We start from the raw sequence: 12,865 nt of genomic DNA, 5'->3' as shown, positions 1-12,865 counted from the left end.
ATCTGAATTTGAAACGTTATATAATATGAACTAACAACTTCAAAGTTCAACTAGAAACTTACGAATAGCAGCATATAACTCACTACCTCTATACTAGCTTGTTTAGTTATAGTGATCTATTACTGCTTAAACTTATTTTATTTTGTGGCCAAAACTCCAATGAATTGAAACCTTTTCTAAAAACCTTTCATTTTCTCTTAACTGAGAACACGAAATAAATAACACAAAATAAAAATATACTTCAAGGAAAAATACGTCGATTACGTATCAAAGTATAACAAATTCAGGTCAAACTTACTGCCCTCCGCGGCGAGATTGAAAGAAAAAAGCATGAGAAATATTTATTGGCGTCGGCTCATTCGTTTTTCAGCAACATCGCCCGTTTCGTCGATTCCTTTATTCCGATTCATTTACGCTCCGTAACTCGCACGAATTGAAGGGGCTTCATATTTACGGCTAAGTCATTTTTTAAATTGTAAATAACTAGTCTTTTTGTAGGTTACAGTAATATCTTTCATCTGATTTGAAATTTGAAATGTTAAAATTGCCTGATATAATCGGGTTTGAACAATTCAAAGGCGTAAAATATATAATTTGGACTATTCTCGATCTTAGGCTTGACTACTTGAAAATAAAATTTATAATATTTACTTGTAATAGAAAAATAGTATTGTAATATTAGTAATATTATGTCGTATGGTAAAAAAATCAACGTGATTTACTATGAATATTTTGCTATTAATGTAACCGCAGTTAGTTTCGTAGTGCCTCCAACTTTGACAATAAAAATGGTTGCACTTAGCAACGCCAGCTGTAAAATAGCACAAATTTAGAATTCAGCCCTGAAAGAATTCTTAAACGAATCACTAATTCTAGTAGAATTTTTGTCAGCGAGGTTCCTCTTTGTATATTTAAGCGCTTCAAGAATTAGGTCATCGTCGAATCAAAAAACTACAGCACAATAAAATCCTTTCGTTCGTAAAGACGACTAAATTAATGCAAAGTCTTGCAACTCTAGCGGAGCGCGGCTTAATTCTCTACCATTCACCCCAAGTTTCTTGCAAAGGGAGTAGAAAGAAAGAAAATATTTATTTCAGTTGTGAACAGAAGCGTCTGTTTTCCATTCACTCGGACCCCCGTTTATTCTGACCGTTGAGAATATACTTGTTTAATAAATAAACACTCAGAATTCGCCGCGAAATTCGGTTCTTGTTCGACATGTAGCTAGTAAAAGTAAAAAACAATTATCAAAACATATGTGATAAAAATGTTGTATAGTAACTGTAAAACTAAAGTAAAATGGCAATAGGAAAATAATTTTTAAGATATTCTGGAAAGAAAGGATCAATTCCGTGAGTTGATAAAGTTAGTAATTCGTATATTGGTGCATGTGGGTCTGTTCCAATTGTGTGCATTATCATCAACCCATTATTGTCCCACTGCTGGGCACGGGTCTCCTCTCATAATGAGAAGGATTAGGCCATAGTCCACCGCGCTGGCCAAGTGCGTATTGGTAGACTTCACATACCTTTGAGATTTTTTTTATAACCCTCTCAGTTATGCAGGTTTTCTCACGATGTTTTCCTTCACTGTTTTAACAAGTGTAAATTAATTTGTAATACGCACATATCTTTGAAAAATCAGAGGTGCGTGCCTGGGATTTGAACCTCGGACCCCCGATCGAGAGGCAGAGTTTCTTAACCACTAGGCTATCACTGTTGTTCAATTATGTAGTAAATCAAAATTAAACAATATTGTAATTGTAAATACATTTCACTTTGTTCTGTTATTATTAAATCGCTAAAACAAACGAAGTAACAATCAAATGTCGTCTGGTTAGTTATTAATCTTCACATATTATTCCGATGCAGCCCGATGATACTCCATGCACTGAAGAATATAAGAATGGTGGAATATATAGAAGGGTTTTAGACACACAATGATAAAGATAAAAAAGTATTGGGTATCGATTGAAAATGTTTAAATTAAAATACAATATACATAGGCCTACGCGCTTGTATTTACAAAACGCAAAACTTTTTTGCTTAATATCAAAAGCGAATAGTTTTTTAATCGTCTATCGCTTACTCACTTAAGGTGAGACATCTCAATAAGACAGTAGAAAAGTGGAACATAAATAATGGAATACGAAAGAATTTGGGGACATTGTTCCCTGAATTGAAAGTGGAGATTCCTTGAGGTTTCCTTGTAGATTTATACTCGCAAGCAAAAATGTAAATTCGGTACTGAATTGACTGAATCAACACTGTTGGTGTGTAGACACTAATATTTTAAAAATAAATAAAATATTTTTTAATCTTGTGACTAGCCTGGGATCGAACCTGCACTTTCTTTGACAGACCTAACAATGGCTCGAATAATCCAAATTGATTCTTAAGATATCCTAGCCTATCCTAGTCTAACCGGGACACAAACCCTACACATTTGTTGAGCGTATAAGAACGTAAGTGTGCTTAAAAACTAACTTTTATCGAAGTATTTTTTAACATCTTTTCCACGTCAAAAAGTGTCTGACGCAGCAAAGCAATATTCGATACCATAATTCCGAAAATGGCTGGTTATGAAGTCAAAGTTTCTATTAATATCGTAAATTTGACACCGTTTCTAAACGAGCCACACTGAAACGATATCTTTTATCTAATAAATAAACTTGAATGGTATTAGGGGCAATAGATGAGATTTCTGCTACATGGCGCAGAAGTTACCATCAGATTTTAATTGTTGTTACCGAAAGATGGGCGTATACGGGTGAAAAATTGGTGCAATGCAGTCGCGTATTTAGCTGGGACATTTGAAAAATGCAGAATGGATTCTATATGTAAATTCCAAAAGGGAAAATTCCAAATGGTTTAAAATGCTATGAATTTTTCGTGTCACTGATTTTGGTATGTGTGGAATTAACATGATATGTCATAGTTCAATGGCATTGTTTTTGAATTGTAGATTCCTCAATGGGAGTCTGATAATTGAATCAAATCAATTCAAATCAAATTTATTTTGTAAAATGCTTCATATACATATTTTATCAATATAAAAATATAATAATAATATAATCAATATAATACTATGCATTTTGTCATCGCTGACGTACAAAATTATTATAAAATTACAGGATCAATTATTATTATTTAAATATAAAATAATACACACAAATATCATAATTAATACATTAGAATAGATTATAATTATAATGTCAAGACTTTTCGCCATTTACCTATACAAAAATAAAATTTCAGTTTAATAAAACTTAATATTACATACTGAATAAATTAATCATTTTATGTCAAGAAATTCTTGCACATTGTAAAAACATTTGTCAATTAGCCACAATCTTAGTTTATGTTTGAATTTTGTTAGTGGCAAGTTTTTATGTCCGTAGGAACAGCATTGAATATTCTTCCACACATAGCGACACAATTTCGGTGATAGAAAGCTGTTCTAGGTTTTCTAGGAAGTACTAATCGGTCTGGATTTCTAGAGTTCCTAGGGTATTTATCACTTGCCTTTACAAATAAATTTTGATTAGCTCTAGTAAAGCATGCTACTTCCAAGATATACATACAGGGTAAAGTAAGGAGCCCTAGTTTTCTAAAACGTGGTCAACATGAGCCCTTCCACAAATCACTCTTATATATATTTTTAAATCCTAGAATCATAATAATATTTTTTCGGAATAATGTGCGTTAACGTATACGAATATTTTTTCTATTATTACTAATATAATCTTTTAAAATAGCGACAACACCATACCCACGCATAATGATTGTAAGTAACAACACGCTTGCTTATTTTACTCCATTAACTTCTACCCCAATACTTCTTATCACGTTTATACACAAAAGGCGATGTCACCGCCCCTTTTATTACCTCGTATGTTTCCCAACTGCGTGTGGTCACGATCGGCCCCCAGATTAGAATCGGACTCCGGGCGATAATCGATTAGAAATTAAACGGAAGCTCTGAGCAATAAAATTTATTGAGCATTAATTTCGTATGGTTCTTTTGACGACTGGGGCGTTCCTTCTGACTTGACATTTATATTGAAGAAACCTTTCACACCCCTCCCCAACATTAACTTTGTAGACGTAAATTCGTGTTTAATTATTAGATTTATTATGTCGAGATGTACTAACAGCTAAAAGATTAAGCGACGATTTAATTGTTTTCTTTTTTGTTTTATGTTACGAAGGAATTCTTTATAATAATCGAATAAATAAAATTAATATAGCAAACGTAAATGCAGACTGCAAAGGATAAATAGCTACTGTCTCCCGTGAGTTTCTCAAATAAACCTCGTAAGTATAAAAATAATCCTACAATGCAATGGTAACATATTTATGGAGAATCATGTTGAATCGCCATGAAGACCTGAGGACGCCACGTCTTTTGTAAATAAAATCAAAAGCCTTCACAAAGAAAACGAAGAAAAATAGAATAATGGTGAATTAGATAATGTGGCCAGTATCAAACCTATACTCGTACCTTTGTTCCCAATAATATTAAATACCCGCTAATAAATTACCCTGTTTGATCATGCATGTTCTAAACAATGCACCGTTTGAATTATTACCAGTTAATTTCTATTGCTATTCTGACGCCATTGTACAATTGTTTTAGATATTTTATGCATGACGGCCTCGCAACATTTACAGGTCAAACAATACACCGATTGGAATGTCACGTAGTTATTAATTTTAACGTTATTTCTGCATCCAATCAGCAAACAGTTGGAAATTCAACAGATTAGTTCATTGATTATAATTTATCTCTTTTTATGACAGTGGAATAACAAGCATGGCCCATCTGATGTTAAGTTGTCACAACCATTCTGTGAAACCATCCTAGAATAGTTATCTACCTGTGAACAGTTGCAGAAGTGTTGCAGGAAACTTTTTAAAGGATGTGGTTTCTAATGTGGATTTCCCGCTCCTCCATAACAAAAAAACATTACGAAGTGATCGTAGACTATTGACATTCAACACTCACTCACAGATATATAATTCCATAAAGGTATTTATATGACTTCACAACACAGCTTCGTTCGTCAAAAATAAAAATTAAATTTGAAAAGCACTCAAACAAAAATGGATTAATTTAATATACATATTCCCAATTAATCCCATTGAAACTGTAGTTTAAATATACACTGTACAGTATTGTTTAGCAAAATCACTGTCTGTATCTCGTTATAATTAAAAGCGCAGAATAAACGAACATTGAATTCCAATTTCAGGTTTCAATCCCACGTTTCAGCGCCATCGAGCCATCAGGAGGGATAGTAAAACACAATCCGTTGGAAATTCAAAAAATAAATTATTTGAAACATAAAATCGAGTACGGTGACGTAAATGGAAACAGTGTAACCGTTCACTTATATGGTACGCTATATTTACTGATCTGGTTGCAACCCTCTTTATCCCACGCCTGGGTACAGATCGTTCCATAAGACTGGGGGAGGTATAGGTATATCCAGACCACATAATACATACCTTTAAAATTATATAATACAATACCTTCTAAAGGGGTATTAGCGAGTTATCGTAACGTATGTGTCTATTATAAAGTAATATATAAAATGTTATACAAATCTGTGTAAGACATTCTAGGATATAAAGAGTATATTTTAAAATTCAAGGAAGCATAATACGCAGCAAATACTACCTCAGATAAATGCTTTATTAAAAGCCAAAATGGACCTACGATGGAGCCCTGCGTTCCGTCTGTTTTAATGTCTTGCCTGCGATCCCGATCATTGTTCTTTAGTGACTTTATTTCAATATAGTCTAACGTTTAAATAAGAATTAAACAAATCAAGTGATTTAACTTGAATGTCATCAAATAGTAATTTTAAATATTAAGGTTCAACACAATTAAAAGCTTTTCATAATATTATTGTATAAGCATAATAACACAAGTAATTAATTTAAAAAATCAAAAACCCGACTGCACCAAAAAGGCAAAAAGGCTGAAGTAGAATTTCCAAAAGCAGTGAAATAGGCATTTCATTATTTTTATCCAGAAAGCCAAATACAAAGTTTCATAGTGCTTCAAAAACAAAAGATGTGCAAACAATATTATCCTATTTTATCCTCGTAGTGTTCATTTACGCTATATAAAGAACCTATGTGTAAAATTCCAGCACGCTTAAGTTCAGCGGTTTCCTTTTGCGTTGATCTCTGGCACAGCAACTCACTCATTTAGTCAGACAGTCATCTCGATGTGTATATACGAGTATATATGTACTAGCTGACCCGGCAAACGTTGTGTTGCCATATAAAAAAAAATGTTAAGGATGAACAACCCTTATCACTTAGGTGTAAAAAAAAGATAGTGGCCGATACTCAGACCTACTGAATATGTATATAAAATTTGGTGAAAATCGGTGAAGCCGTTTCGGAGGAGTACGGTAACTAACACGAGAATTTTATATATAAGATATATTATATAATGTATATGTAATCTCCTCTTAATTTCCTTTATTTTGACACCCTACTCGATAGGTTTGGTTAACTTTTTTAAAACGTGTTACTATTTTGCGAATTTCACCATTCACCGAAATTCACCATTTACGGTCTATAAAATATATAACTTCAGTAAATCAAAGTTTCGCTCATTATTTTACCTCGTTAGAGGTAGCATTTCATTATTTTTATCCAAAAAGCCTGATACAACATGTCATAGTGTTTGCTTCAAAATTGACGATTGTTCAAATGAACTTTTAACCCTTATTCTACCCTCTACGGGGTTGATTTTTCGGAGGGGGATAAATAAGTGCGTCCTTGTTCCTATCCAAAAAGCCAAATACAAAATTTTATAGTAGTTGCTTCAAAATTAAAGGATTTCAAAAAAACTGTTTTCCCCTATTTTACCCTCTTAAGGGTAGAATTTCCAAAAGGCCTTTCTTAGTACTTATTCAAGCTATATAGAGAACCTGTGTGCAAAATTTCAGAACTGTAAGGTCCTTGGTTTAGGCTGTACGTTGATTTCTGAAAAATGAAAAAGTCATTTAGTTAGTCAGTCAGTCAGTCACCTTACTGTTTTATATATATACAAATATGTGTTTATAATCTCCGTTTAATTTCCTTTCATTTGATACCCTACTCGATAGGTTCGGTTAACTTTTTTTTTTAAATGTCTTACTATTTCGCGCCAAAAATCCGCCATTTTGATTTTTTTTACTAAAACCTATCTAAGGACACTCGGGTCGTTGAGACAAATATAATGACACTTTAACTGTTGAAATTCATCCAGCCGTTTGTTAGATCGGATCAAATAAAGAAAGACAAACATACAAGATACGCGCGAAAAACATAACCCTTCCTTGGCAGTCGGGTAATAATATAAAAGTAATTTTAAAAACATTTAACCACAATATAGATTTATTATTTCAATCGTATAGCCTGAACACAGGATTTCTTTTTATTTTTTAATCGTTTTACATAACCCAAAAAAACTTGTTTGGTTTCGAGAAAATCCAACGCCAGTAATAGTCGTGCACAATCCGCTCAAAAATAAAATATTTAAATCGGATAAAAACCGGGTACCGGATGAAATAAATGCAAACGCTCAAAATATTTGCTTTATTTGATGCTGGGGTGAAAACCCATAAATCCGGACCATGCAACTCATTCCTACAATTTAACTCTAGTCGGCCGTACTGAAGTAAATTCGCGATACCCTGCGCCAATGTAAGAAGTATTATAAATCGGTTACCGATGGTTTTAGTTTTTAATTATGCAAGACTGAATTAATCCCAGAATATCAAATTTCTTGCTTTTTACCCAGAAGTACTACATGAAAGTTTAAACATAATTTGCCTAATTTAGAAAATCTAATCTTTATCTTTATACTAGGCTGTCATTTACTGCCATCGTTAATTAACCGACTTCATTGATTATATTTTGTTTTAAAATTATGTATTTAAGTGATTTTTGTAAAATTGGATTTTTAATTGCATGTTATGACGAAATAATTTTGCGATATTACAAAACATATTTAATGGTAATATTTTAAAAATTCCATATAATTTGCACACAATGCCTCATAAATACAGAATACGCCCAGTATCAGCACAATAACATGCGAGCGGGCGCAATTTACAAATCGCTACTTTATTGGTGTGGGCTGTACCAGCATTTCTCGTATACCGATTCCAAATATCTTTATCCAATTTATACGTCACTGAAACCCGCAGTAAATCCTTATTTATTGGCATATCCCCGTTTTATATTGCTTATAACTTTTGAGTCCGTTCACTTGTTTTGATCTTGCGATTTATCGGCGGCTGAAAGTTTGAGGATCGCTTTTCTTTAATTAGTTCCAAGTAGGCAGCCAAAAGGCTGGTTTGAGATCTAAACAGAAAGTTGATATGTGATATGATAAACTATAGTTTTGAGTAAGATTTTACAAAATTTTCCCATTTGTGTTGTCACAGAAGTCCAATTTTATTAGTCTAATGAAGTGGCAATAAAGCGAGCAAGTATTCGCAATTAAAACTATAGTGTGTTAGATAATTTGGTTACAAATTCCCATGAAATATAAAAGCTTGTGTGAAAAAGCTTTTTAATGGGAAATTTATGAATTTACTTCACCAATTTCCTTCATAGTCTGATATAATCTATGATAAATCGCTTAACAGTTTGCAATGAGAAAAGTCACCCGGTCAGTAAGTCTTCCTCCATTTCTCATTTACTACCTTCTTTGAGTTATTAAATTGGATTTCAGCGAGACGACTGAAGAGACGAGTGTATAGAAGTACCAAGTTCTTGATGGGAACTTTTGAAAAGCTCTCAAGTGGTCATTCAAGAGATAAGTATCATACTTTTGATAAAAGGTTATAGTGGAATTATATGGATGGATTGTAAGTTGGTAAGATGCTCAGATGCTGAGAAGTTGATTAACTTAGCAGATATCATCTGCCAAGTCCCTGTGGATTGTTATGTTTGCAAATATAGTAGAGAAAATTATCAGTTCGTCTTTTCTATACTATCTATCTTTTCTATGAAATCCTGAACTTGCTGCTGAACTTGCATGCTGAATCCTGAACTTCCACGTAATGGTTTATAGTAGGCACGGATATCTCCTCTGAATAAAGTTTCGGAGTATGCGTCAGGTTTTTCTCAATTATGATAAGAGGATTATGACCTTTTTTGTTTTTTTTTGTTTTTTTTTTTTTTTGTTTACGAGGGGGAAACCTTCAAAAGGTACCCGACGACGTGGGAGCGACGCCGGGTTATGTGGGACTTTTACCGCACTAAAACCCCCCCGGTAGCCGTCCTCAGCGCTTGGCGGAGAACTCCGGAATCTCCGATGGAACACAACCGGAGTCCTCCGAGCGCGATGCCCCTATTGGGCTCTGCCCTTGGGGGAGCAATTTACGCTCCTCCCGCACACCTGGTGTTTACGACGGCATGCGGCTACACAAACCGCCGTCCTTCCCGGGGTTGCTTGTTGGACGGCTTGAGCTCCCACTCTTGCCGCCCGCAATCCCGGAAGCCCCCTTTTAGTCGCCTTTTACGACAGGCAGGGGATACCGTAGCCCTATTCTAGTCCCGGGACTACAGGGAAAAAGAGGATTATGACCTACAGGTCCACTATTCCTATTTAACACGGGGAGACATAAAAGAACATGAACTCAGGGTAGAAAATACCTTTAAAATCCACCTTGTGCAAACTTGACCGAATTTTATTGCCGAGATATTATGCTTCTAGAAACTTTCTTGATAGTAAACCTCAGCGTTATTTTGATAATAAAAAAGATCTCACAGCTCCGGGCGAGAGTTCACGTTTAGTGGCTCGTAAAAACCTCTTTGCCATTAATGATGGGTGGGTGAAAGGAATATTTTCGTGAGATAACGTCGATGTATGCATAAATGTAACGAAACAAAACACCTTCCTTTTAAGGTACTGTTCACATTTTAAGGTTACGATTTTGGAGCTAAATTTTCATTTTTATATCATGGTTACTCAAGTATCGAAGTGGTTACCACATCCACATGGATAGGTTCCCAGATTAAGCTCTCGGCCAGGCAGACATCTTATTGATGAATTAACTTATTAATGTCCCAATATGAAGGGGAACAAGGTAAATTTTTAGTATATTTTCAGTTACTTTTAATGTACGCGAAGGTGGTAGAAGCCTTTGTGGTTCGACTCCTGCGGCACCACCGCCACACCTATTTCTACCTAATAACAGCAGTGTTAGGCGCTGCTGTGTTCAGGTTTGAAGGGTGTGGTAAGGGAGACCGACTTTTCCGAGGAGTTCCAGCTTAGTCCTCAGGGGTAGCGGCGCATCTGTGGCCGAAATATCTAGGACTATTTAGAATAGGAATATTCAGATAGGATTAGATATTCCTATATATATAGGAATTGCCTGTATATATAGGAATATCTAATCCTATCTGAGATTGATTACAGATGTCCATGGGGGGCAGTAGCCACTTACCATCAGCTGGACTGCATGCTCGTCTGATACTCCTATATTATAAAAAAAAAGTAACTGAAAACACTTTAGACAAAATTTCCCTTAAAAAAAATACACATTATATAGGAAATTTTAATCTCACGTTTTGTATGTATACATATTTTGTAGCATCGTAAAGATTACTAAGAAGTAAACAAATTCAACTCGCATCTCCTTATTTATCCAAGCGAGCTAGCAACATTCGCATGTAAATAAAGATGAGGATGTTTTATAGCGGATCCCGGCAGGAACATAAAGTGTTCTTACGTTCTTGGACCCAGGAACCGTACCCTGATCCTCACCTGTCATCGTCGCTCATAAAAACGCAGTAAAACTATCGGTTTTATTGTTTTGTCCCATTTTTTTACGGTCTTCGCAATGCCATGAATAATCTATGCGATTTATTCACATTGAGCTCTGTTTTATGGTCATCATGACGTCTAGACGGGAAATTGGAAGTTTATGTAAAGTTTCTAGGGAAACTTCTTTAGAGATACGACTGATGAAGTTGGTTGAAAAATCTTGTTTTAAATCGAATTTTCTTCTTTCTGTTCCTTCGTTTTGGACTTTTTTCAAAATAACTTCATTTTATATACTATATTGGGCTCAAGAAAGTAGAAGGTTAGACGATTGGATATTCTTCTTCAAAATTCGATTTATCTCTTATTTGTCTCATATATATTCACATAAGGCGAAAGGTCTCTCTATTCAATTTTCATCATCTGTCAATTCATAACCTGCCATCCTAGTCAACATAATTATCCCGAACGATACGTCCACTATTATCCACTACACCATAATTGAACACGCTTGTCAATTTTGTCATTTGCGTTGCAAGCAAGTTTGGCAGATTTCACTGTTTAACTGCACATTGTCAGCGGGAAAACAATCATGATCGTAATAATGGCACTAACAATGAAATCGAAGACTTAGCAAATATTCTATCTGTCATGTCCGAATATCAAAATGCATATGACAATGAATGTGATGAAATTGAAGATCTTGCGAATATTGCATTTGAACGATCGTAAGCGAAAATAAAATTAATGTGGCACAGCGTTAGCTATAAAGCTGTGAAATGCGGCGGACCATTATTATTCTGTACATGACTCTGAATTAAAAATAAGTTAGTTCAAAACTAAAGTCCGTCACGCTGGCCCAAGAAGGGTTAATACATATATGACTAATGTTTACACAAACAAATGTAGAAATTGTCATTATCTTACCTATACTAATATTTACTTGAGATATTCTTCGCAGTAAAAAATAAGCAAGTGATTATTTCCTAATAACCCCATATCAAGCAAGAAATATTGTTTTACTTTTAAAGTATCCTGGAGGATAAACACAACGCAATTAAAATAACTTTGCTGAGCTTGAAGCAAAGATTTTATTTAAGATTGCCAAAATACACGACGAAGATTGATTCAGCATACAGAATCAACACACACGTAACAACATGGGGACACCACCCCGGCCAATGCAAATATTTATCACGCCCGGAAATTGACAGTCATCCTTGCGTTGAGAACCGTGTCGGCAACAAGCCGTCTGTTGTCTGATATATCATGTATGTAGTACATATTGTTATCTGACTTCTCATTGTCTTGTATGAAATAGAAGAATCAAGCATGCAGTAAAATAGTCGAAGTGCACTTTACTATTGATTAGAAAGTCGAGCATGGTTTGTACCTTGAATGAGATTGATTCCTTAAGACGGCTACCATTTTTCAGGACTAGTTTTATAATAGCTAATTGATAATTCATGGATCGTGCAACTGGATCGAAATATCGTCAATAAATAAATTAAAAAACCGCATATCGTGTGTACCCGTTACTTAGCAGAATGTCTCAATTTCGCGATAATTTTAGTCTAAAATCAAATATACCAAACTCATGTATTGTGTATATACCATTTTTTTTCTAATATTGTCAATTCAAAATTTACTTATTTCGCATTATTTTAATCGGCTCATCATTATGTAAACCAAGGCACAACATTCGTGTTATAAAGACGAACACAGCGTACTTTGAAACCGGAAAATTGTATCGTTCCCGAGGGAGTAATGAAAAACCGTGAATGAGTATCTACGTTTTAATACACATTGCTTATGTTCAAAATGTTGAAATTAATGGAAGAACCAGAGATTGAACCAGAAATCAAATCTGGTAAAGTAATATGAGAACATTACTGTTATAATAACATACTGAAGCCAATGCCTATGTACATTGGAAGGATTTAATCAAGGCATATGCGATTAAAGTCATTTTACTTTCGAATTCGGATTTCATTGCATATTTCCAGAGTGATATAATTAATTTACATTGCCATACAATCATACAATAAATACATTACACTTTTCATCACATTTAGATACCCAC

General features: G+C 34.4%; 1 protein-coding gene across 1 annotated transcript in view; it reads right to left on the bottom strand.

Moving 5' to 3' along the window:
- LOC140742994 (neural cell adhesion molecule 2) overlaps nucleotides 1-12,865 on the bottom strand; it is a 292,771-nt gene that overhangs the window by 197,695 nt on the left and 82,211 nt on the right. The gene's annotated exons all lie outside the window — the stretch shown is intronic.

This window comes from Epargyreus clarus, unplaced genomic scaffold (assembly GCF_041222505.1).
Source record: "Epargyreus clarus isolate Ecla_fem2 unplaced genomic scaffold, WU_Ecla_fem_2.2 ptg000006l, whole genome shotgun sequence".
Taxonomy (NCBI): domain Eukaryota; kingdom Metazoa; phylum Arthropoda; class Insecta; order Lepidoptera; family Hesperiidae; genus Epargyreus; species Epargyreus clarus.
This window is presented reverse-complemented; position numbering and strand designations above follow the sequence as displayed.